The 23,564-nt window shown below is 48.1% G+C and overlaps 1 protein-coding gene across 3 annotated transcripts in view; it reads right to left on the bottom strand.

The window, feature by feature from the left end:
- MIDEAS (mitotic deacetylase associated SANT domain protein) overlaps window positions 1–18,956 on the bottom strand; it is a 91,756-nt gene extending 72,800 nt beyond the window's left edge. Inside the window, exon 1 of one of the 3 annotated variants that reach the window (XM_060175502.1) lies at window positions 18,639–18,956. The gene's annotated coding sequence lies outside the window, so the exon portion shown is untranslated. The remainder of the gene's footprint in view (window positions 1–18,638) is intronic. The other 2 variants (XM_060175500.1, XM_007521735.3) reach the window with 2 other exon arrangements.
- Window positions 18,957–23,564: the final 4,608 nt, after the last annotated feature.

Genomic DNA, 23,564 nt, shown 5'->3' with positions numbered 1-23,564 from the left:
ATCTAGGAGTGGATTGTAAGTTCTAGGGAACTACAGAGATATTCCCCATGCCTGGCTCCAAAAATCACTCTGGAATGTGTGTCCTGAAGACCTGAAACTGCCCTGTGCATCTAGCAGGGCTCCCAGCCCACATGCTTTCCAACTTTTCTCTGCCCCAGGCAAGTCTCCAACCATGAGACCCTATTTCGGTCTGGTCTCGAAACAGTCAGCTCCAAACCTTTGACTGTTCTGGAATTCCGCTTTCCGAAGATGCATGTTTGTGACAACAAATGCCTCCCCCCACCTCCGTCCCCCCCACCCCCACCCCTCGGGCTAGGCCTGGACATCTCGCCACACGTTTGAGCAGTGGCTTCTATTACAAGTTCCAACCTGCCTGCATGAGGTCCGCCCAGACCTCTCCAGCTCCTACCCACCTGGGGACTCCAAACAACCCTAGGAGTCATCATTTCCTGTTCAGAACCTCACTGAATTTGGATGGTCGTGGACCCTCCAAGCACTTCACACGTCAAGAAAGTTCTCCACTAAGAGGAAAAGGCAATGCACATTCAGGGAGGCAGACACAAAGGGGTGCAGTGACTAGGCCTCTCTCCAGGAAAACCAGGGCTCTGAGATGCCAGTGAGGAGAGCTGGCCAGAAGAGGGTCTGCAGCTTCCAGTCCCAGCAGAGCTCGTGGCAAGATGAGGGGGTCAGAGGGTCCTGTCCACTAATTCATCACAGTTAAGGGGGATAAATGAGGGGAGGGGGGAGGGAGGAGTGGCTCACAGGTCTGACACCAAAGGGCAATTCTCAGTCTAAATACTAGAATAAAAAGTGCCACACTGCACAAGTACCCATGATGACACTAGCACCAGGCTCCGCCTGGGTGGGGCAGAGCTGCAGGAGGTCAGTTTGCAAAGCATGCTCTCTCCCTGCAGCCTGATGGAACTGCAAAAGAGACTATCAGCTGCCTCCTGCTGTGGCTGGGGCCTGCAGGGCCAGGAAGCCTGGTGGTGAGTGGGTGGCTCAGAGCTGAGCCTCTGCAGGGCCACACAGTCTCACTGGGTGGGCTCCCTGGAAACCCAGGTCTGGGGCTCTGAGGCCACTTGGGCTTGCCTGCACTGGGCAGAGTTCCTGCTGGGAGCCTTGCAGTTGGTCTAGCAAGCCTGCCTGGTACTAACAGACTGTTGGGCAATCTGAATGCTCCAGCCCCTGCAGTGCAGATAGCTGATAAGAGTCAGCAGCTCCATCCTTGGAGGCCCCCCTCCCGCCCGCCCCCCCCACCCCCCCTCCTTCCCACCCAGCTCCAAAGTCTTTGATATGTTAAGGTTGTAAAGGGATAAAAAAAAAAACATGTGTGTATGTATTTGTGTCACTAAGGCAATTTCAAACACACAAATACTCCATTCGTAACTGCTTCACTTAGATCCAGTTTATGCCTTGTACCAACTTTCACTAAGACCAGAGCTTGCATACACTCAGCAAGTGTACATACAGTTGTCCATGCTCAGACAGACACCACTTTTGCATCAGAAACTATCAACAGTTCCCCCTAATACAATTTAACAGTCTTGCAATATTCTGCTGAGTCTAGGTACCACTGATTATATAACCATGTGGAACACTTAGGCTGTTTACAGTTTTCTGCTATTTTAAACAATGTTGCTAAAAATAACTTTGTACATGCAGCTCTTTCCCTCTTAAGGATTTTTTCCTCCTTAGAAGAAGTTCTCAAGGGATCAGAGAGTAGGCTCAGCAGTACAGCACATGCTTTTTTGCATGTCTGCAGCCCAAGTCATTATTTCTAGGTATCATGTAAAATGATGGAATGTGAAACAGCCCACCTAACTAGTGCGTTGCTTTGCCATGTGCACAATCCAGGTTCGAGCCCCACTTCCACTGGATTAAAGGAAGTTTAGGTGCTGTGGTCTCTTTCACTCTCTCTCTCTCTCTCTGTTTTCTCTGTCTGTGTCTGAAAGAAGAAAGCCTCATCTATGTGATGTCTGGATCTCACCTTGACTTCAAGCCCAGCCCAGCGTTCTTGGTCTCTCTCTTTCTCTGTCTCTCTCTCCTCCTTACCTGTCTTTTAAAAGTAATAACAATAATGATGATGGCGATGATGATGGAGTGGTGCCCTGGTCTATCTGCTTTCCTTCCCCTACTGCGCTTCAATTAAACAAGTATCACAGAGGCTGGATGGCGCTGCATCTGGTAAAGCCCACATGTTACAAGGTGTAAGGACCCAGGTTCAAGCCCCCAGTCCCTGCCGAGCAGTGAAGTAGTGCTGTGTGTATACCATCAGTCAACTAATGACCAAAATATTTCTTTCAAAAGCTAAAAAAAAGGGGGTCAGACGGTAGTGCTGTGGGTTAAGTGCAGGTGGCACAAAGCGCAAGGACTGGCATAAGGATCCCAGTTCAAGCCCCCGGCTCCCCACCTGCAGGGGAGTCACTTCACAGTTGGTGAAACAGGTCTGCAGGTGTCTGTCTTTCTCTCCCCTCCTCTCTCTATTTCTCTCTGTCCTATACAACAACAACAATAATAACCACAACAATGAGGGAAACTGGCACATGTACCCATCCCCAGGATACAGACGCTGTGAGTCCAGGGAAGAGAAAGCCTTTCATTTACCCCTGGGGTGGGGGGTGGGGGTGGGGCAGGTGTAGTCTCCAAAACCCTGTTCTTCAGGACATACCCAAGAGTGAAAACATGAAGGTGCAACCTAAGTGGTCCAGCACATGCCCATGTGGGCTCTGCCTCTGGGCTGCATGACACTCACAAGCAGGGTGTGTTCAGGATTCACCCAGGCCTGCCAGTGGCAGGGGCGACAGGGCAGCAGCTCTGTCCACTTGGTATTGGCTCCAGCCACTCACTGTCCCACAGGCCCTGGCTAACTTCTGGGCATCGTTCTCCAGCCTTCTCGGATGTTCGCCAGTATCATTCCAGTCTATCCCTTCCCTCCTTAATTTTCCACCACAGCCAGGTCCTCTGGAACCTCGGAGACAGTGCTCAAGTCTACCCTTCCCTCTGTAGCAGAGTCCGGTCTAGGGCTAGGGAGATATCTCAGTAGTTTATGCAACAGACTTTCTTGCCTAAGGCTTAAAGACCCCTAGTTCAGTCCCCAACAGCACCACAAGCCAGAGTTGACACGCTTAAAAAAAAAATCCAATCTAAATGCCCATACCACATGAGGTTTAACACTCACCCAGTAATAAAATAATAATAATAATAATAATGATAAATACTGAGAATGACAAACTACCTTGTCTCTGATTCTGACAAGATGCCCATTTGGGGGATGACTGTCAGAAATTAAAAGCATCACTGTCAAAAAAAAAAAAGCATCACTGTCCCCTGAGACTCTTCCCTATTTCTCCACCAGTGCAGTGAAAGGTGGTTTGGAGTCAGAAGATCTGGCTCTAGACCTGCGTATGTCACTTCAACTCCATGGCAGGTGATACCTGTACCACCTGTTTCCCGGGCAGGTTGGTTCAGTGAGAGGCCCCTATGGCAAAGGCCCATAGCCTCCTAATTCCTAAGGCAACTGTTCTTTTTCAACTTCTCTTTTCTGATGTTGCCAATAATGAACAGTTGATTGACTCCACCTTAGTTCAGTAAACACTTACGGAGCAATTTCCATGTGCCATGTTTTTACATTAGGTACACAAAGCCAGGGTCCCTGCTTCCATGAAGTCAAAGCTTTCTCTTCCTTTAGCTTCTATTGATATGACACCATGCTCTCTGGGTTTCCCTCCCTCCTTATCTTTCATTCCTTTTCAGTCTCTGACGCTAGCACCCTCTGAGACGGACCTGCTGTGTCCTGTCTGTGGGCACTAAGTCCACCTGCCCTACCTGCTTCAACTGCCTTCTCTGTTCTAGTGGTTCTCAAGCATCAGCTCCAGACTGTCCATCAACAGAGGGGGGTAAAGGGAGGTCATTGTGTTTGCTGGGACCTTGTTTCAGACAAAACTGAAGCTGCACACACAGTAGGTGATCTTTTTTATTAAAGATTGGGGGGGGCTGGGTGGCGGTGTACCTGAATGAGCACACACATTACCCTGCCCAAGGACCTGGGTTCAAGTCCCTAGTCCCCCACCTTCAGGGGGAAAGCTTTATGAACATGGGGCAGTGTTATAGGTGTCTCTCTTTCCTTCTCCCTCTCTATCTCTCTTTCCAACTCTCAATTTCTCTGTTCTATCAAATGAAATAAAAAGGATTTTTAAAAAGATTTGTTCTATTTATTTCATCTGAGACAGAGAGAGTTCCACACAGAGAGAAGCTAGAGTACCAGACTGGCGCATGCAGCTCTGGGAATGAAGCCCAGCTGAGCTATTTCTCCGGCCACAGACTAGGTTGTTCCTTTCCTTTGGGGAGCCAGGGCCTCTCAAGATCTCATTGCTGGGCCATTTTACCATCCAGATAGAGAAACAGAGCCAGAGAGCTACCACGATACCAGAGCTTTCCCCACTTCCTCCTGTGGTGCCAGGGCTCAGCTCTGAGCTGCACGCACGGCAGGACTCACGTCTACTGGGTAAGCTATCTCTCCAAATGAGTAAGCGATCACTTTACGCTTATTTGGGGTCATTTGGTTAGAACTCACTATAATTACAGGGGCAACACCTTTTTAGTCACCTCTTAGGGATCTTCTGCCCCACACCTGTCTTTATTCCACTCTCTCTCTCTCACTCTCTCTTTCTTTTTGATACCAGGGTTATCACTGGGGCTCAGTGCCAGGAAAATAATCCATCTCTCCCAGTGGTCACCCCCCCTTTTTTTCTTTCTTTTTATTTGATAGGATAGAGAGAAACTGAGAGGAGAAGGGAGGAGGGAGGGAGAGAGAAACAGAGAGAGAGAGAGAGAGAAAGAGACCTGCAACACTACTTTATCATTCATGAGGTTTCCTCCCTGCAGGAGGGGACTGGAGGCTTGAACTCAGGTCTTTGCAGACAGTAACTTGTGTGCTCAACCACATGAGCCACTGCCGGCTTCCTAGACCCAACTTTCCAGCTATGTACTAGTCATCTCTCTCAGAGGCCACCACTACAGCGATGTATCTGAGATCACCTCTCCCCTCAGGTCTGCTCATATGTGCTTCACGTAGAAACCTGAGCGGACTCCTCAAGTCCCGCTTTCCTCTAAACACCGGTTGGTCCACAAAGCCTGTGAGCATCGCTCTCCTGACGCCGTCCTAACCCAGTGCCTCCCTTTCCGTCTGCTCTGGCTCCTGCTCCCCCACTTGCCCCAGAGACACCAGTGTCTCCCTAGCCAGTTCCTGCTGCCGGTCTTCCCCTGGGTCCAGTCAATCTGCCAATCACAACAAAGTGTCTCCCAAAGAAAGACCTGCTGTTCTTTCTCTCTCTGCTCCCCACTCGGTCCTCAGCGGCTCTCCTTGCCCTCGGGGTAAGATACAAGCCTGCCCTGCTGACACCCATGGTGGCCTATGGATTATTTTCCAGGGCCCTGACCTGGGCCCAGTTCACCCCTTTCGGCAGCGCCTCCCACCAGAGTTCCATCACGTCCTGCTGCTTCTAGCTCCCCAGAGGAGCAGACAGAGCTATTGTGCGTCCATATGCATCCACTCCAGGCCTTCCAGGAGCTGTTCCCTGTGCCTCAACTGCCCTGATACCCTTTGTCATCCAGTAGACGCTTACTTATTCCTCAGGGCACAGCCATGAGTTCATTCAGGAAGTTTCTCTCACTCATTAATTCCCACAGCAGTCACCAAGCACAGATCCTTTGCAGGGTGCTGAGGCCTCCCCAGACCTTCCTTACCTTTCCTCTAGGCTCAGGTAGCAGCGACTAGTCCTCTGGTGCGCTCACAGACCCTTGGACACTTGTATGCTGACCCCTGTGACTGCGCTGGTGCCTATGCACATCTGCCTCGAAGTGAGAAGGTTTAGTCGTTTTGTTGTTTAGTCCTCCTTATCTAGTACAGCATTTAGCACGCAGTAGAGGCTCAACAGATGCCTGTGGCAGACTGGGAGGTGGCTCAGAAGTTGAGCACATGCCTTGTGTATAAAGGGCCTGGATTCAATCCCTGGCAATACCAAAAATGCAAGAGCAGTGCTCTGGTCTGTCCTGCAGAAAAGAGGGGCTGGGGAAGAGGTGGAGGGTGGCGGTTAAGCACACATAGTACTAACTAAGCTCAAGTTACCTGCACAAGGATCCAGGTTCAGACCCCTGACTCCCCACCTGCAGGGAAGATGTTTCACAAGCCATGAAGCAGGTCTGCAGGTGTCTCTCTCTTTCTCTCTCCCTCTCTATCTCCCCTTCCCCTCTCAATTTCTCTCTGTTCTAGCCAATAAAATGGAAAAAATGGCCACCAGGAGCAGTGGATTCATAGTGCTGGCCCCAAGCCCCAGCAATAACCCTGGAGGCAAAAAAAGAAAAAAAGTAGAAAAAAGAAAAAAAGAAAGAAGGACAGAGAGAGAGAGAAGGGAAAGATGTAGCCTGTGAAAAAGAATGCAGGTCATGAGGGCGAGCACTCTGATAGTCTCACTGGGCAGGGTTGTCACAGCTACGGCATTTTTTCCCCTCTCCACAACTAGGGTGATCAAATCCTAAAAGTCAACTACATGGTTCACACAGACTCCTTGAAAAACGGTAGCAGAAACTCAGAGCCTTTTATCCTCCCTGGTGGATGTGTCAGTGGGGGTGAGGAGAGACCGCTGGTTTCCACGTTCTCCCAGAGCACATGCTGTGATAGACCACAGAGGAAATGGACAGATGCTCGCAGGAAATCCTTGCACTAGAGAGGCTGGGGGAGGGGACAGAGCGGACACAGAGCAAAGTGCCTACTCTACATGACCCTCTCTCTCCCAGCATCATCCCAGGCCTGCAATGCTAGGTGATAGCTACTGTAGTCTGAAACCCACTGGAGGCTAGGGGCAGGGCAGGAGACCTCATGGTTAGAGCATCAATTCCCAGCACCTCCAGAAAGCAACAAGGAGGATCGTGAAGTGTTGCTTTGTTTTTTCCCCTTTACCTCATTCTCATTCTCAAGAAAAAAGAAAAGAAAAGATTAGGGCCAGGGGGCTGGGTCAGCTATAAAGTGCATGTCGAATTGTAGGCTCAGTGTCCAACTCTGCATAAACCCCACTCCATGGACACCAGCACCCCTCACCCCCCCCCCCCGCCACCCCTTTTGAACGTCCTGAGGGATGAGCTCAGGGCCTACTGTAAAGTGACTTCCTAGGCTCCTTATCTTTTCTTTTTCATATTCTCTTTTTCTTATCTCTCAGTTAAGTGAGTAAGTTATCATGCACAACAACCCAGGGTCAAGCCCCCAGTCCCCACTTGCAAGCAGTGAAGCAGTGCTGCAGTATCTCTTTCTCTCTCCCTAAACACGCCCCCTCACACACACACATTCTATCTGTCCTAACAAATAAATGAAAGGAAGGGAGGGAGGGTGGCGACAAGAAAACTGGCTAGTAGTGGCGGGTTCACTGTGTAAGCACTGAGCTCCTGTGATTAGATAACCATGGTGGCAGGGAGGGGGAGGGGGAGAGAGGGAGAGGGAGAGGGAGAGGGAGAGGGAGAGGGAGAGGGAGAGGGAGAGGGAGAGGGAGAGGGAGAGGGAGAGGAGAGAGAAAGATACCGACAGACAGAGAGGAGCGACACCAGAGCATCAGTCCACCACCCATGGTTCTCACCCCCTCCTCATTCCTATACTGACCATGGTGCCAGGGCTCAAACCAGGACCTCATGCAGAGGACATGTGAGCTCTGCCAGGTAAGCACCTCCTTGGCCCTGGACACCTGTCCTCAGAATTTTCTTACTAGACCTCATGCAGTAGTTCCCTGTTATTAGCGTGTCATCTATGCAGTGATGAACATGAGCTGAGAACCCTGAGCCCTCTGCCTACTGCCTTGAGGGTGAGCTGAGCATCCCCATGTGCTGAGTGACTGCAGCAGCCACATACCCACATATTTCATGTGATGTGCTCCATCCATCTCAGAAACTGCGACTTCTTCCAGAACTAGAGGAACTGTCTGAAAGGAAAATGCCAAGAGTCAGCACACTCGTCACCTGCCTGATTAATCTTGACTGGTTTTTTGTTGTTGTTGTTTGTTTGTTTTTGATAGACAGAGGGAAAAGGGAAACAGAGAGGGAGAAAGAAACCTGCAGCACTACTTCACAGCTCTTAAAAGTTTTCCCAGGGAGTCAGGCTGTAGCGCAGCAGGTTAAGCGCAGGCGGCACAAAGCACAAGGATCCCAGTACGAGCCCCCGGCTCCCCACCTGCAGGGGAGTCGCTTCACAAGCGGTGAAGCAGGTCTGCAGGTGTCTAACTGTCTCTCCCCTTCTCTGTCTTCCCCTCCTCTCTCCATTTCTCTCTGTCCTATACACCAACAGCGACAACAGTAACTACAACAATAAAACAACAAAGGCAACAGAAGGGAATAAATAAAGTTTTCCCCTGCACAAAGGGGCCCAGGCCTTGAGCCCAAGTAAGTGCCTTGTCCATGGTAATGTGTGCTCAACTGTGCACTGCCACCTGGCCCCTCTTGACCGTATTGGTATTTCTGGCCTTACTTTAGAACTTGGTGCTCAGAAAATGCACCTTCACTGGATTCCTTTCTCCCAGGTGACAGATCCACCCAGAGTCAGAGTCAGTTTTTCCCGCTAGGTCTCACCTATCCCAGAAGCTGGATGGCAAGCTTACTGGGGTGAGGGCTGGGGAGTTGGGGCTGGAAGGAACAAGTGGGACCCCATGCTGCCACTCACTGAGCTCCACACAATGCTCAGAGCATGGCAGCTGATGTGCGGGTGCTCATGAGGACAGCCGGGCCGGGCCTGTGTGGACTGGCCATCCAAGCAGTGCTGCATCTGTCCTTCTGGGCTTTCCCCAGCATCTCCATGAGATCATCAGGCATCTTAGAAACAGGGAGGGTTCCTCTGTTTCTTCACCGTCTCCCAACCCTTGTTTAGCACTTAACGCAAGTGCAAGGACCCGGTTCAAGCCCCGGCTCCCTACCTGCAGGGGAGTCGCTTCACAGGTGGTGAAGCAGGTCTGCAGGTGTCTATCTTTCTCTCCCCCTCTCTGTCTTCCCCTCCTCTCTCCATTTCTCTCTGTCCTATCCAACAATGACAACATCAATAATAACTACAGCAACAAAACAAGGACAACAAAAGGGAATACATAAATAAATATTTTTTAAAAAAACACAAACAAGGGCCTAGTGGTGGCACACCTGGTTGAGCGCACATGTTACAGTGAGCAAGGACCTGAGTTCAAGCCCCTGGCCCCCACCTGCAGGGGGGAAAGCTTCACGAGTGTTGAAGCAGGGCTGCAGGTGTCTCTCTGTCTCTCCCTCTCTATCTTCCACTACCCTCTTAATTCCTGGCTGTCTTTATCCAATAAATAAAGATTATTTTAAAGGCAATAGTAAAAGAAAAAGAAGCAAGCACAAATGTAATCTTATTTTTTTAATATTTATTTTATTTATTTATTCCCTTTTGTTGCCCTTGTTGTTTTATTGTTGTGGTTATTATTGTTGTTGTCGTTGTTGGATAGGACAGAGAGAAATGGAGAGAGGAGGGGAAGACATAGAGGAAGAGAGAAAGACAGACACCTGCAGACCTGCTTCACCGCCTGTGAAGCGACTCCCCTGCAGGTGGGGAGCCGGGGTTCGAACCGGGATCCTTATGCCGGTCCTTGTGCTTTGCGCCACCTGCGCTTAACCCGCTGCGCTACAGCCCGACTCCCCAAATGTAATCTTAGTGGCCAACTGAGGCTGGTTAGATTTTAGAGACTCAAGAGGTTGACAGCAACTGAGGTCAATTAGGACTATGATGAGATGGCAAACTGGTAAGGCATCTACTGAAAAGGCATCTCTTCTGAAAGTGCTTCTTTCTACCCTGGTTGGGGTTTTCTTACAGCTTCTTTTTATTTTCTTATTCTTTTATTTCTAAGTAATTAATTGGAGAGAAAGAGAGAGAGAAGAGAGGCAGAGATGGAAAGCGGAAGAGAGACACCTGCAGGATGTACCTGGTAGAGTAGGAACTGTACTTGAGTCCCAGCACCAAGGAAAGCAGGGGGGGGGGTGTGGGGTGTGTGTGTGGAGGTGCTCCACGGACAGTGGGGCAGTGCTGTGGTCTCTCCTCATTCATTCTCCCTCTCCCCTTCCACCATTCTCAGTAATAGCTCAGCTGGCAGAGTACAGGACTTGCATGCCCGAGGCTCCTGGTTTGATCCCCTGAGCTGCACAGACGAGAGTACTGGATTGTTCTATGTGAGTGGGGAAGTGCTGCAGTAGGGACAGCATTGGACCTTCAAACATGAGACCCTGAGTTCAGTTCCTGGCAACCATGTGCCAGAGTAAAGCTCCAATGTGTACTCTCTCTCTCTCATACACACACACACACACACACACACACACACACACACACACACACACCTTCCCCCTTAATTAATAAAATAAAACTTTTTAAAAATAGAACTTTTTGGGAGTTGGGCGGTAGTACAGCAGGTTAAGTGCACCTGGTACGAAGCGCAAGACCGGCATAAGGATCCCGGTTCGAGCCCCCGGCTCCCCACCTGCAGGGGAGTCGCTTCACAGGTGGTGAAGCAGGTCTGCAGGTGTCTGTCTTTCTCTCCTCCTCTCTGTCTTCCCCTCCTCTCTCCATTTCTCTCTGTCCTATCCAACAACGACGACATCAATCATAACTACAACAATAAAACAACAAGGGCAACAAAAGGGAATAAATAATAAATATTTTTTTTAAAAAAGAGTGGTCCTCTGGCCTCTCTGTCTCTCTCATGTAAATTTTTCTATCTCATATGAAATAAGGAAAATAATTTTCTTAAAGTATAACGACGCAGGGGCCATTATGTTGCGCGCTGTCTGCGCGATTCTGCATCTGCATTTTTCATTCACTGCGCCTTGGCGTGTGCTCTCGGTCAGCGCACAGAGAACTGCCTCATTTTCCCAACGGCTGAACTGTTCTCCACTATATGGAAATGACATCATTTAGTGCACTCTTTCCCACTGAAGGATATTTAGATTGAGTCCAATCTTGGACTATTGCACACAATGTTGTGATGTATAATTCACTTTAAAAAATATTTATTTGGGGGCTAGGTGCACCCGGTTAAGCACACTTCAATATTATCAAGCTCAAGGGGAGGGGTTCAAGCCCCACACCCCAACTCCCCACCTCCAGGGGGTCCATTTTACAAACGGTGAAGCAGGTCAGCAGGTATCTATCTTTCTCTCCCTCTTTCTACCTTCCCATCCTCTCTCAACTTCTCTCTGTCCTATCTAGTAAAAATTAGGGGGGGGGGAAAGGCCACCAGGAGCAGTGGATTTGTAGTGCAGGCACTGAGCCCCAGCGATAACCTTGGTGGCAATAAAAATGAATAAATAAATAAAAATAAAAATGTATTTTCCTGTTTTCTTTTTTTCCCCTTTATTGGGGGATTAATGTTTTACATCTGACAGTGAATATAACAGCTTGTACATGGATTATATTTATCAGTTTTCCACATAACAATACAACCTCCACAAGGTCCTCTGTCAACCTTTTCCAGGACCTGTATTCTCCCACCCGCCCCAGAGTCTTTTATTTAGATGCAATACACAACTCCAGGTTATTTTCCTGTTTTCATACAATGCAAAGATACTTCTTACTTTAGCTAGATGCACAAAGTCATAGTTTCCAGTTTTGTATTTATTTATGTATTCCTATTGTCTTTTATCTGCAGATACTACATCTGGAAGCACAGCTGAAAAATAGAAAAGTGGTCCCGGAGGTGGCGCAGTGGCTAAGGCACTAGACTCTCAAGCATGAGGTCCTGAGTTCGGTCCCTGGCAGCACATGTACCAGAGTGATGTCTGGTTCTTTCTCTCTCTCCCCTACCTTTCTCATAAATAAATAAATAAAATCTTTAAAAAAAAAAAAAGAAAGAAAAATAGAAAAATAGGGCACCAGTAGAGCACATATTTTACCATGAACAAGGACCCGGGTTCGAGCCCCTGGCCAACACATGGCAGCACTATGCAAGGGGGTGCAGAGAAGCAGTGCTGGGCTCTCTCTCTCTCTGTATGTGTGTTTCTCATTCTCTGTCGAATCAAGAGAGAGAAGTCCAGTCAAAGCCCCTCTGATCAACCTGGAAGCAAAACTAAGAGAATTATAACAGATCATCACTGCTTAGGACAGAAACACTGGCAGACTGAAAAAAATGAGGGATGTTAGAGGGTAGGAAATTCACTTTTCAAAGTTTTGTTATCAAATTTATCAGTATACTTTGTGTTCTCTATTTTATTTCTTAAGGTCTTCCATCTCTAAGGTTAAAATAATATTGGTTTTTGTCATTATATTGCACTCATATGCATATATTAGCTATGCTGAAGTTACTTTTTAGATTTTTTTTTTTTTTTTTGCCTCCAGAGTTATTGCTGGGCTCGGTGCCTGCACCAGGAATCCACTGCTCCTGGAGGCTATTTTTTCCCCTTTTGTTGCCCTTGTTGTTTTATCATTGTTGTGGTTATTATTGTTGTTGTTGTTGATGATGATGTAGTTGTTGTTGGATAGGACAGAGAGAAATGGAAAGAGATGGGGAAGACAGAGAGGGGGAGAAAAAGATAGACACCTGCAGACCTGCTTCACCACCTATGAAGTGACCCTCCCCCCCCCCCCGCTGCAGGTTGGGAGCTGGGGGGTCACACCGGGATCCTTACACCAGTCCTTGTGCTTTGTGCCATGTGCGCTTAACCTGCTGTGTCACTGCCTGACCCCTATTCTTTTTAGATTTTTACACTTCATAGATCTTTTTTGAACTTTGAACTACATGTATTTCCTTCTCTAATAGAAAATGGGAGGGGACATGCACTAGATTTTATTTATGAATAACATGAAAATTTTAAGTAGGTTAGTTTATTGTGTGTATTTTATGGTTTGCAAATTGTTTTAAAAGGAAGAATCTAAGTTACATAACAAGTTTAAACAGAATGGGGTGGAGACAACAGGATCCCAGTCAGGTCCAACACGGGTTTAGCGCAGATCTCCCAAGACTCAACTTAGATTCACGGGTTCAACAACTGTCTGGACAAAACCAGCTTGCAGTGGACTAGGAAGCATCTCTGTGCCCACCTCATAATGAGTTTTGCCTGAGAACTGGCCCTACCTCCTTTCATCAGTCTAGTTAGCTTGGAAGGCCAGACCAACCCAGCTAAGGAATGCTCTCCCCTGAGAACCAGTGCTTAGGCATAAAACATTGTGGGACAGGTCAACCAGGCCCAAATCAGAACAATAAGGTGCCTGTACTGAAGTTAAGCAAATGCTGTCTGGCACCCGGAGTTGGGTGCTGGAAATGGTACAGAAGAGCAAAGTGCCAGGCCAAGGGAGGCTAACTGACAGGAGTAGGGCAGGATAAAAGTTCAGGGCACCCGTAGTGCTTGTGCTTGGCTTCGGTGTACATGCTTCTGACAGTCACTGTCAGTTGCTGCATCATCAATATTATCACACCCATTGCCACCAAACATTTACTAGGGCTTAATAAGAATATAGTACAAGGACTAGAAATACAAAGATATACAAAACAGTTTCATTGAAAAGCGATCATATTGATCCATCCAAGGAACATTTAAGAAGCTAAAGAAAGGCTCAAATCAGAGAATCTGAAAATCCTTGGACCAAGTTTCAAGTCTTGAAGACTCCAGTGAATGTTACTGGAGTTCTGGAGAGGAAATTCTTCACTGCTCTGGACCAACTTTTTCAGACAGAAAGAAACAGAGGCAGGAGGGAAAAATACCACAGTACAGGACCAGGCTCCAATCTAGGTCCAGTGCATAACAAAGCAGGTGCGTCACCCAGGTCAGCTATCTTGATGACCCCAAGTGAAATTTTTGAGAAGCTTAAGATGAACTGGACTGGACGAGGTCCGAAATCTTGGGTTGGGGGGGGTGAGGGTGGGGACAGGACACAGGAGGTAGAAATGCTTGTCACCAGCAATTTGGACAGGCATAGAGGAGGTTTCTGGATCAGAGCAGAAGGTTAGGGCAGAAGAGCAGCAGAGGCCTCAGCTACAATGTAGAAGTTCAATCCCGGGCCAGGTAGCTCGTTGAGCACACACGTTACAGTGCACAAGGATCCAGGCTCAAGCGCCTGGTCCCTGCCTACAGGGGAAGCTTCACAAGTGGTGAAGTAGGGCTGCAGGTTGCAGGTGGTCCTCTCCCTCTCTATCACCCCTTCCCTCTCAATTTATGACTATGTCTATCCAACAAGTCAATAAATATAATAATAATAATAATAATTTACATTAAAAATGTGGGTGGGGGGAGAATACAGGTCCAAGAAGGATGACAGAGGACCTAGTGGGGGTTGCATTGTTATATGAAAAACTGAGACATGTAATGCATATACAAACTATTGTATTTACTGTCGAATGTAAAACATTAATTCCCCAATAAAGAGATTAAAAAAAAAGAAAAAAACCATAAAAAGTAACAACAATGATAACTACAGCAACAATGAAAAACAACAAGGGCAACAAAAGGGGAAAAATAAATAAATAAATATTAAAAAAAACATAAAAAAGAAGTTTAATCCTTACGATATAGACAGTGAGGAGACACTGAAGGTTGCTGAACAGGAGGGTGGCCCTTGCAAGTGGACATTTTAAGTGAAATTACAGAGGAGCTTTTATTCTAGGCTTATTCAAAGTCCTGAGTGTATTTCAAGTGGCCCTTGAGACAGAAAGTTGTAAAGCATTTGTCTGGTGTCATGTAGATGAAGAAAACTAGGTTTAAGGGTCTCACAAAGCACAAAGATGCTTCAGTGGAACAAGAAATGAAGAGAAAAGATTTCAAAGAAGGAAATAAGCTGGCAGGAGGGAATAAGCTGCCAGGCATCTGGAAGAACGCGGCACTTTCTTAAGAGCCTGGAATGCCCTCTTTGGCTGACTGTACTCTGCCTCCATTTTTGGACTTTAGCTGTGATATCAAAACACCGGGCTGTGGTTTGGAGGATGAGGCAGATGGGAGGAGACAGAGGAACAGAAATATAAATATGGGCCTGGACAGCATCAGGGTGTCCATACTAAGATCACTCTCCTTTGGGGGGGGCTTCATCTTCCTCCTGTGGCACCTTGGGGTTGGCTTTTTTCTCTTTTCTAGTTTTAGTACTTTTTCACCTGAAAGCCACACATATACACACATACACACAAGGATGATTTTTAGTCTGCCAGGCTTTGATTTACAGCTTTTACAACACTGTCCCTAATTGTGCATATCAAGGCAGCAGACAGGGCTGCTCAGGGGCTGTGAACCCAGCAGCCACTTGGAGCTACAAATCAGCATTTATGTAAGGTGGGAGGGGAAGTCAGGATTAAGTATGTCAGACTCCCAGTGCACAGCTTGCTGGGCAAGCCCTGTGAATGCAGAGGCAAAGCAGAGCAAGTCAGGGGAAGGGCCAGAGTTATGTACAAATGTAGCCAGCTTGAACAAAAGACTCCATGAACAAAAAATATTGTAAATTCAAAACTCTTCTTTTCTTTAGGGTCAGAAGGGGACCCACCTCTTGCTTGTCCTTCAAGACCATTTCTGGGTGCCAGCAGGTCCTTATAAAAGCCACTCTGGTCAGGCAATACAGCTAACCAGGTCCTTGACAGTCAAGTTCACTAAACCCAACTGCACCTTGAGCTGTGCGGCTGTGTAACCAAGGCAACTGCTACTGTAGCAGTGTTTCCCTCTCAACCTCACTTTCCTGAGGCAACTCTGTGCCTATGTCCCAGACTTTCCAGAAGTGTCCTGATTTCACATGCCCTTGAGCCTCTGGAAACACATAGCTATCTGCCAGGAACTGGGCCTCATGTTTTGCTTTGACAAATGGTCACCGTGCCCGTGACATGCAGTTGGCACAGGGCTGCAAAACAGCATTTTTCCTTCCAGGTGGAATCTAGTTACTTGGTTGGGGAAAACACCGGGCATGGGGCAGCTCCAGCTCCAGCGGACTATTTGCTACGCTGAGCAGAAAGGTTGCAGCTGGGTGGTGCCACTGAGTCACACAGCACCCTCAGCAAGGCTAAGCACTGCACCAGGAGTCTTCTACCCAGGCAGGAAGAGGGAGTGAGGGTGGTATGTGAAAAGAATGCCCATGCGTGTATCCTATACATGCTACTTACTTATTTACTAACTTATTTATTCATTTAATGTGAGGAGAAAAAAAAGCAGAGCATCACTTTGTCCTTGTATGCAATGAATGTCTGAGACTGAGCCCAGGGCTTTATGCAAGCATGGCATGCACTCTACCCCACTGAACTAACTACCTCTTAAGCTGCTCTGTGTATGTGTATTAAAGTTTTATTCACTTATTTATTCTATTTATTTATTTTTCATTATCTTTACTTATTTATTGGATAGAGACAGCCAGAAATCGAGAGGGAAAGATGGGATAAGAGGAAGAGAGACAAAGAGACACCTGCAACACTGCTTTACCATTTGTGAAACTTTCCCCCTGCAGGTGGGGACCGGGACTCGAACCCTGGTTCTTGCGTATTGTAACATGTGCGCTCAACCAGGTGCGCCACCACCCGGCCCCCTCACTTACTTATGAGGGAGGGGCACTAGAGCATCATTCTGGCACATACGATGCTAGGGACTGAACTTAGGACCTCAAGCTGAGAGTCCAATGCTCTAGTTACTACCCCTTCTTGGGCCACAGTGCAAGTTCTCTGACCCTGTTTTATATATCTCTACTAGTTAGTCACCTCCCAGGCCCTCTTACAGAACCTGTTTGTCTTCTTTCCACACTTTTGGGCTCGGTTCCCTTCCGTGTACAGCAGCTCAGTAGGTGCGAGGACCCGAGCCTTGGTCTTCTGCAGAAAGTAGACCTGGGGCTCCTCTGGAGAAAATATCTATGAATCACTTCCCTGCTGCCGCTGTCACAGCCACCCCAGTCCCCATCACAGGCACTCGGTCTCAATGCCCCAGTACTTTTCCCTTTGCCCGGGAGAATATAATAAAGGAGTCAGGAGCCACCTACTAGGTTTCTGCAACTCCAAGTCTAGCCCTCTGGCTCTGACACACAAGTCTGGTCTGTCCTCTGTGCAGCCAGGCCCCAATCCAGTCACCATGCAATTCTGCTCATTCAAAGTGCGTTTCCGGTTAGGGAGGCTGATAGCTATCTCCCATCTTCTTTTCCTGCAGACGTCATCTCACATTTTCTACAGACACAAATAAGAGCAGGATTCCTGGCATCATTTTGTTTTTTTGTTTTGTTTTGTTTTTCAGGCTACCCAAGGTGGGAGTGGATAGAAACTGCTCGCCTGCATTCACTCCACTTCCATTAGTTGGGCAAGTCATCCAAGGCTGCGGAAAAGGTAAAGAAATACATCACCTAGCTAAGGTTAAAGGTCAATAAATAAATAAATAAATAAGTCACTTTAAGACTGCAGCTAGGCCTCTGCTCAGTCCTGAACATTTGCAAGTCCGTGTTTTGGCGTTCTGTGCTCAGCCACAGAGGTCTTGCACAATAGCCAATGTATAAACATCCACGCCAACAATGCCAGACTGCAATCACGCTGTAATTACAGGCGGGCAGGAAACTGCTGCTAGGAACTGCACCATTCAACCTCGAGACATCCTCTCTCTGAGTCCCCACCGCACGGAAATGCATTCCAACACACGGACAACGTGTCCCCCGCCACGGCCACCCTTGCAGGCTTCAAGTCCAGGCGCCACCCGCCCGGCCCACCAGCCCCGAGTTACTTTGCAGGCATGTCATAAACTTCTCAGCTGTTCTTTTAAAAACCCTGCGCCACAAGGCTCCTGAGGCCGACAGGAACCACAGTCGAAGCCACCCCACCACCACATCCCTGCAGCCTTCGCACAGGGAGAACCACCTTCAAGCCCCCCCCCCCCCCAGCACATTCCTGCAGTCCTGGCACTTGAAGAAAACAAAAAAGAACGTGGTGCCACAGAGTCCACGGAAAGCGGGTTTTGGAGTTTTATATAGAAAACACTCACATATGTACGTGGGTGTGCTGACAGTTTTTATGGCTACACTGCAAAGTGTTAGGCCTCGGTGACTACTGTCAGGTTCGTTCGGGAGGTGGTGTGGGAAGAGAAAAGGGCGGAGGAGTTGGGAGGCATTTGTTTAGAGGGGGTTTGGGAACAAGTCCGTTTTGCTTTGGAGAAATGCACGTAAGTTTGTTCGCCCCAATTTGAGCGCGGGTCTGCTGTATGGCTTTAGGGAGCTCAGCAAAGAGGGGGAGATGGGGGGCGGGGTGGGGGTGTTCTTTAACTTCCTTCCTGCAACCGCGCAGCCGGCAGCGCACAGGAAGAGCGCGCTTCCCTGGAAACCGTGCTAAGCGAGGAAATGGGGAGGAGGGGGGTCGGTGAGGCCCGCAGAGGGCTACCCCCAGAAACAGGCCCCGGGGGACTCTTTCCCTGCACCCCCCAACCCAGCGCAAACCGCCCCTGGAGGGGCCCGTCTGCAGCCGCGGCTCTTCCAAGTCCCCGCGAACAACAACAACTGGGGCGCTACCCCGCGCCCCCAGGGGGCGGCCGAGCTCCCTCCCTGCAGCGCCCCCGCAGCAAACCCAGCGCGGCCCGCCACCCCGGCCAGCCACCACCCTGCCCGCGCAGCCCAGCCCCGGCCGGGGGTGCAGGAGCCCCGCGTCCGCGCCGAGCAGACACCTGGCGCCGGGCGCGCCGCTCACCTGCGCGTCGGGTCCCGGGGGAGGGGGCGATCCGAGGCGGCCCGGGCGAGGCGAGCACGGCCCGCGGACTCAAACTTTGTTGCTCTCGGGCCGGCGCAGTCGTCACTTCCTCGCCGAGCGGGCGGCGCGGCCTGGGCTGTGACCCAGCAGCTCGCACGGTGGCGCGCGGGGCCCTGCAGCCGCCAGTCCTTCCGCGCTCCGGCCCGGGCGCCTGCACCCTCGGCGGCGGGCTCGCTGCGGCCGGGCCGCTCCTGCTGCCCGCGTAAGAAGCGCGGGGGAGCTTGTTTCCCTACTGGGTCTGGAAGGTGGAGTTGGGGTTCAGAACCCCCAGGGAGCTGGCGGGGAGGGGTTGGAGAAATACAACCACCCCACAAAGAGGTGGGGGAAGAGGCAAAGCAAGTTTTCCTGTTTGATGTTCAGGCTACGAGGTCACGTCTGAAAGCCAAGTGCTGTATTGCCAAATAACCCTCAAATGGGGGTGGGGGTGGGGGTGGCTAAAGCATTAGTGTCCTCACTGATTCTCTGAAAAGATCTGCAGGCTCATTCACGCTTGCCATTTCCACTGTTTTGAAGTGCGCAGGGCGTTTAGCAAGTAACACACTGGGGGGTGTGGGAGGGCATTTCAGCGCCCGAGTTGGGGGTGCAAACTGGTTTCTGCTTAAATCCTCCCCCGCAATTTCCACCTCGTCCTTTTACCCTCAATTCACAGATCTCTTTGGGGCCTAATGCGTTCAGTGTTGGAGGGGAGGGGGGAGGGGGGAGTGACTGCAAGAATAGGGTGGAGTCCCGAGAAGCTTCAGGCAACAGTAATTCTGAAATTTATCGCTGGCCAAAGTAAGTGTGTCCATCGTATTAAAAAGGACTATGGCCAAAACTTCACGTTTTGCATTTCTGGTATATAACTACAAAGTAGCTGAACAGCTGTCTTTAGAGAAGAATTCCTGAGTAAGTAAAGCCTGAAAGAAGACAGGGTTGGTCTTTACTGTGGTTAAAAAAGAAAAAAAAACACATCTGAAACTGCAGTGGAGGGCTTTCGTAACAGAAACATTAGCTTCATTGTAACTTATGAGAAACTGGGACCTTCTAAAAGGTGGTTCAAAGGCATCTGGGCTCAACAATTTCCCCTTATTTTCCAAGTATTGCTTCTACTCACACACTGACCACATTACAGAACCTTCTGCTTCAATGCTTCAACTTTTTACTAAAGCACAAGGAAACACAAATTTGAGGGAAGGGTTTTTGTCCAGAATGGTAGATGCGAAGCTTACAGGAAGTGACATCTGGGAAATAATCCCCAGATCTGCCTTAATACCTAGTGAGAAGCCATAAACACAGACTGACCCAAAGGTTGGGAGTATAAAGATGGAAGTTCTCCTAGCAACCATGACAGGCCGTTATGCTCCCCAGTTCTGACTTCTAATGTGACAATAAATGGGCACGTTAAAAAGACAAAATGCACTGAGTGGTAAAAAATAATGTTGCTTTGAGAAAGTAGTGTGTTATTTTATTTTCAAGGAGATGAGTGTTTATAAAACAAAACAGGTATAGAAAAGAGAAAAGAAAAATTAGATGCTTTAGAGGCATGTAGATGGGGGGTTGAAAGTAATACCTTATTAAGTTCAACAATTCTCTGAAGTTTATCTATTTAGTTATTTATTTTTACCAGAGCACTGATATGCTCTGGGTTTTGGTGGTGGTGATGTGTGTGGGGGGGGGGCGTTGACTGAGCCTTTCAGAGCCATGAAAGTCTTTTGCATAACCATTATGCTACCAACCCCCCCATACTGTCTAAAAATTCTATCATTTAATCTGATAGGAAGAGGAGAGGTTGGCCATTTCAATTCCGGAATATATAGAAGTAATTCCTTAGTGCATTCTGCTTCAAGCAGAATGACATAATCAAGAAGAGTAAAGATAATATGCCACCCTGGCTTCTAAAAACTACTCATGTGATACTCTGTGTTTGCTAGAACAGAAACAGAATATTTCTTTGTTCAGTGCTGTGGTCCTGAATCCTCAATGATAATTCCATGAATATTTAGTCTTTCTGCATGCTTAGGAATAATTAGCAGACAGTGTAAATGTGTGGAAGCCTGACACTTCAGTACACACACACACACAGAGAGAGAAAGAGAGAGAGATAGCTTTTTCTCTGCCAAGGGTGGTATTTGCTGGAATACCTCATAATGTAGAAGCTGTGGTAGACAGCCTTTAAGACAGTTCTCTGCTGCAGAGCCCCTAGCTCCCTGTGTTCATCTCCTTGCATCACCCACCCCCTGAAGTGTGAATTAGACTGACTGGCTCAGTTCTAACAAATAGTATATGGCAAAAGTAGTGGGGTGTCACTGCTGAGACTTTTTTTTTCTTAACTTTGTCTTCCATCTTGTGTGCTTGCTTTTTCTCCTGCTTTGTCTTTGAATCACTCAGTGTAGGAGAAGACAGCTGCCAAATCCTTAACTAGCCCTGTAAGAGAGGGCACCGGACCTGCCTACAACCACAGTTAGTCTAGAACCACCCTCCCATCCCCTGTGCTAATGAATCCTTTGAATGAAACCTTCAACCTCAGCCAACCACTTGACAACAACCTCGTGAGAGCCCTTGAGGCAGAGGCAGCTAAGCTGTTTGGATGTTTGACCCACAGACAAAGTGAGATAATACATGCTTGTTGTCTTAAGCTGCCATGCTTTGAAATCATTTGCTGTACAGCCATAAAGTGCTAATGCACAAGCCCTGGTGAGAAACAGAAGTAGGCTCAATGTAGGCCTTTATGCTCCCTCTCTTAGAAAGCAGAAGACAGAGAAAGAGGCAGAAGGGTCTGGCCCAGACCTAGGTAAATCACCTAGACCCTAACAACAAAAGTCCCAGCCCTCATTCCTTTTGCTAGGCAAGGGTCATCCTTGAATTTAAACTAGGTCAAAGGGTGTAGGCTGCTGCTTGGTGCCAGGCAGCCCTGGTATTGGGTGTCACCAATTGATGGCACGTGCACATGTCTTTGTGTCACAGAACTGACATCTGTGCAGCTATCTTCCTCCCCCTCCTCCTTGGGGCATCTACCCTGATCCTGAGACTTTGGCATAATTAGTAGCCATGGGGTCCATGCATGATCTCGGAAAGGGAGCTTGAAAGAAGGGCCTTCAGCCCTGGCAGCCAGAAGGGGTATGTGACTTCAGCAGGAACTGAAAACACAGACGGAAAGACACACAGACCTGCAGCTGAAAATCAGGTTGTGGACTGTCTTAGATAAGAATCGCCTCCACACTGCTTCCAGGGCTACAGAGAACATTCTGTCCACGTGATGGTATCTTCCTATCAACATCATTTCCTCTCTGACTGGGGCAAGTTATTTACTCTGAAAAACATAGCACAAAGTTTCAGGATGCAGGATAGATGTTATACTCCTTCCTCCCTAGCCAGGGCAGGCAGTTACTTGTGGCTGCCACAGTCCCCCTCCCCTCAGCCAGTCCTATATAAGCTGGCAGTTGCAGAGCCCAGCGGGTTTCTCATTTCCCTCTAGAGACTCTCACTCAGATTTTTCTCATCTGCAGTAGCCACAGCTGCTGTGTTGCCATGCCATCATCTGGTTGCTATGACTTGTAAGGCTGTGAATGTGCCAGAACGTGAATCTATTAATTTAACAGGATCTAAGTTGAGCACATCTATTCCTTGTTAGGTCATTTGATTTGCTACCTAAACCACATCCAATGTATTCAGAAATGGGAACATTTCCTAGAGTCTGACTTTACATAAAAGCCAAGTGCCCTGGATTTTGAGTCAGTTTTGCATGGTTAAGTCACTGTGGAGGATGGAAAGGCATTCTGGCAGGGGTGTGCAGACAGGCCAGTTCACTCTTCACACACTGCTATCCTTCTGTCAGAGGGGACTGGCTTCCCCAGGAATCCTGCACAAAGCCCAGGCTGCTTGCTGACAAGGCCTGCCCTCTACAAGACGCCAGAACTCGATGATATGAGCTGTGATGAGAGAAATTGCTGTCTTTTTCGGTGTGGTTTTCATTAACTCCTTCAATTAACACTTACTAAATGCCTGCTGGGGGGTGTACCAGAGAGAGATGCAAAGAAAAGGACAAAGTCTCTCCCAGGTAGAAGTAAAAGATTAGTCAACTAGAGTGCGACATGAGAATTATCATCACTGAGCATTGCACAGGACACTATAAGGTGCCTGAGAAGGACAGGGGTATGATAAGCCTGTTTGGGAGGGAGCTCAGAGGTCACCACCAACATTTAAAAAATTTTTTTAAATATTTATTTATTTTCCCTTTTGTTGACTTTGTTTTTTACTGTTGTTGTAGTTATTATTGTTCTTGTTATTGATGTTGTCATTGTTGGATATTAAAAATGGTGAATTCACCTTCCTCACCTCATCTTGGATGGAGCCCAAAGGAATCATGTTAAATGAGATCAGCCAGAAAGAAAAGGATGAATATGGGATGATCTCACTCATAGACAGAAGTTAAAAAACAAGATCAGAAAGGAAAACACTCAGCAGAACTTGGACTGGAGTTGGTGTATTGCACCAAAGTAAAGGGCTCTGGGGTGGGGGTGGGGGGGTTCAGGTCCTGGAACATGATGGTGGAGGAGGACCTAGTGGGTATTGAATTGTTATGTGGAAAACTGAAAAATGTTATGCATGTACAAACTACTGTATTTTACTGTTGACTGTAAACCATTATTGCATCGATAAGTGTGTTAGGTGGTATATTAGAAGCCTTAGCTTTCAGACTAAATTAGCAAGAAGGCTGCAGGGGCAGGTCCGAGACCCAGGATGTCAGCTCACTGAGAGTTCCTTAGAGAAACAGAACCTTTGAAATCCTAAAATGGTACCTTGAAAGTATAATCTGTATTCAGCTCTCTGACTCAGGGATGGAGTCTAATTCACTTACCACTTCTTAAGAGTCTCTCAGACTTGATA

This window comes from Erinaceus europaeus, chromosome 16, assembly GCF_950295315.1.
Source record: "Erinaceus europaeus chromosome 16, mEriEur2.1, whole genome shotgun sequence".
Taxonomy (NCBI): domain Eukaryota; kingdom Metazoa; phylum Chordata; class Mammalia; order Eulipotyphla; family Erinaceidae; genus Erinaceus; species Erinaceus europaeus.
This window is presented reverse-complemented; position numbering and strand designations above follow the sequence as displayed.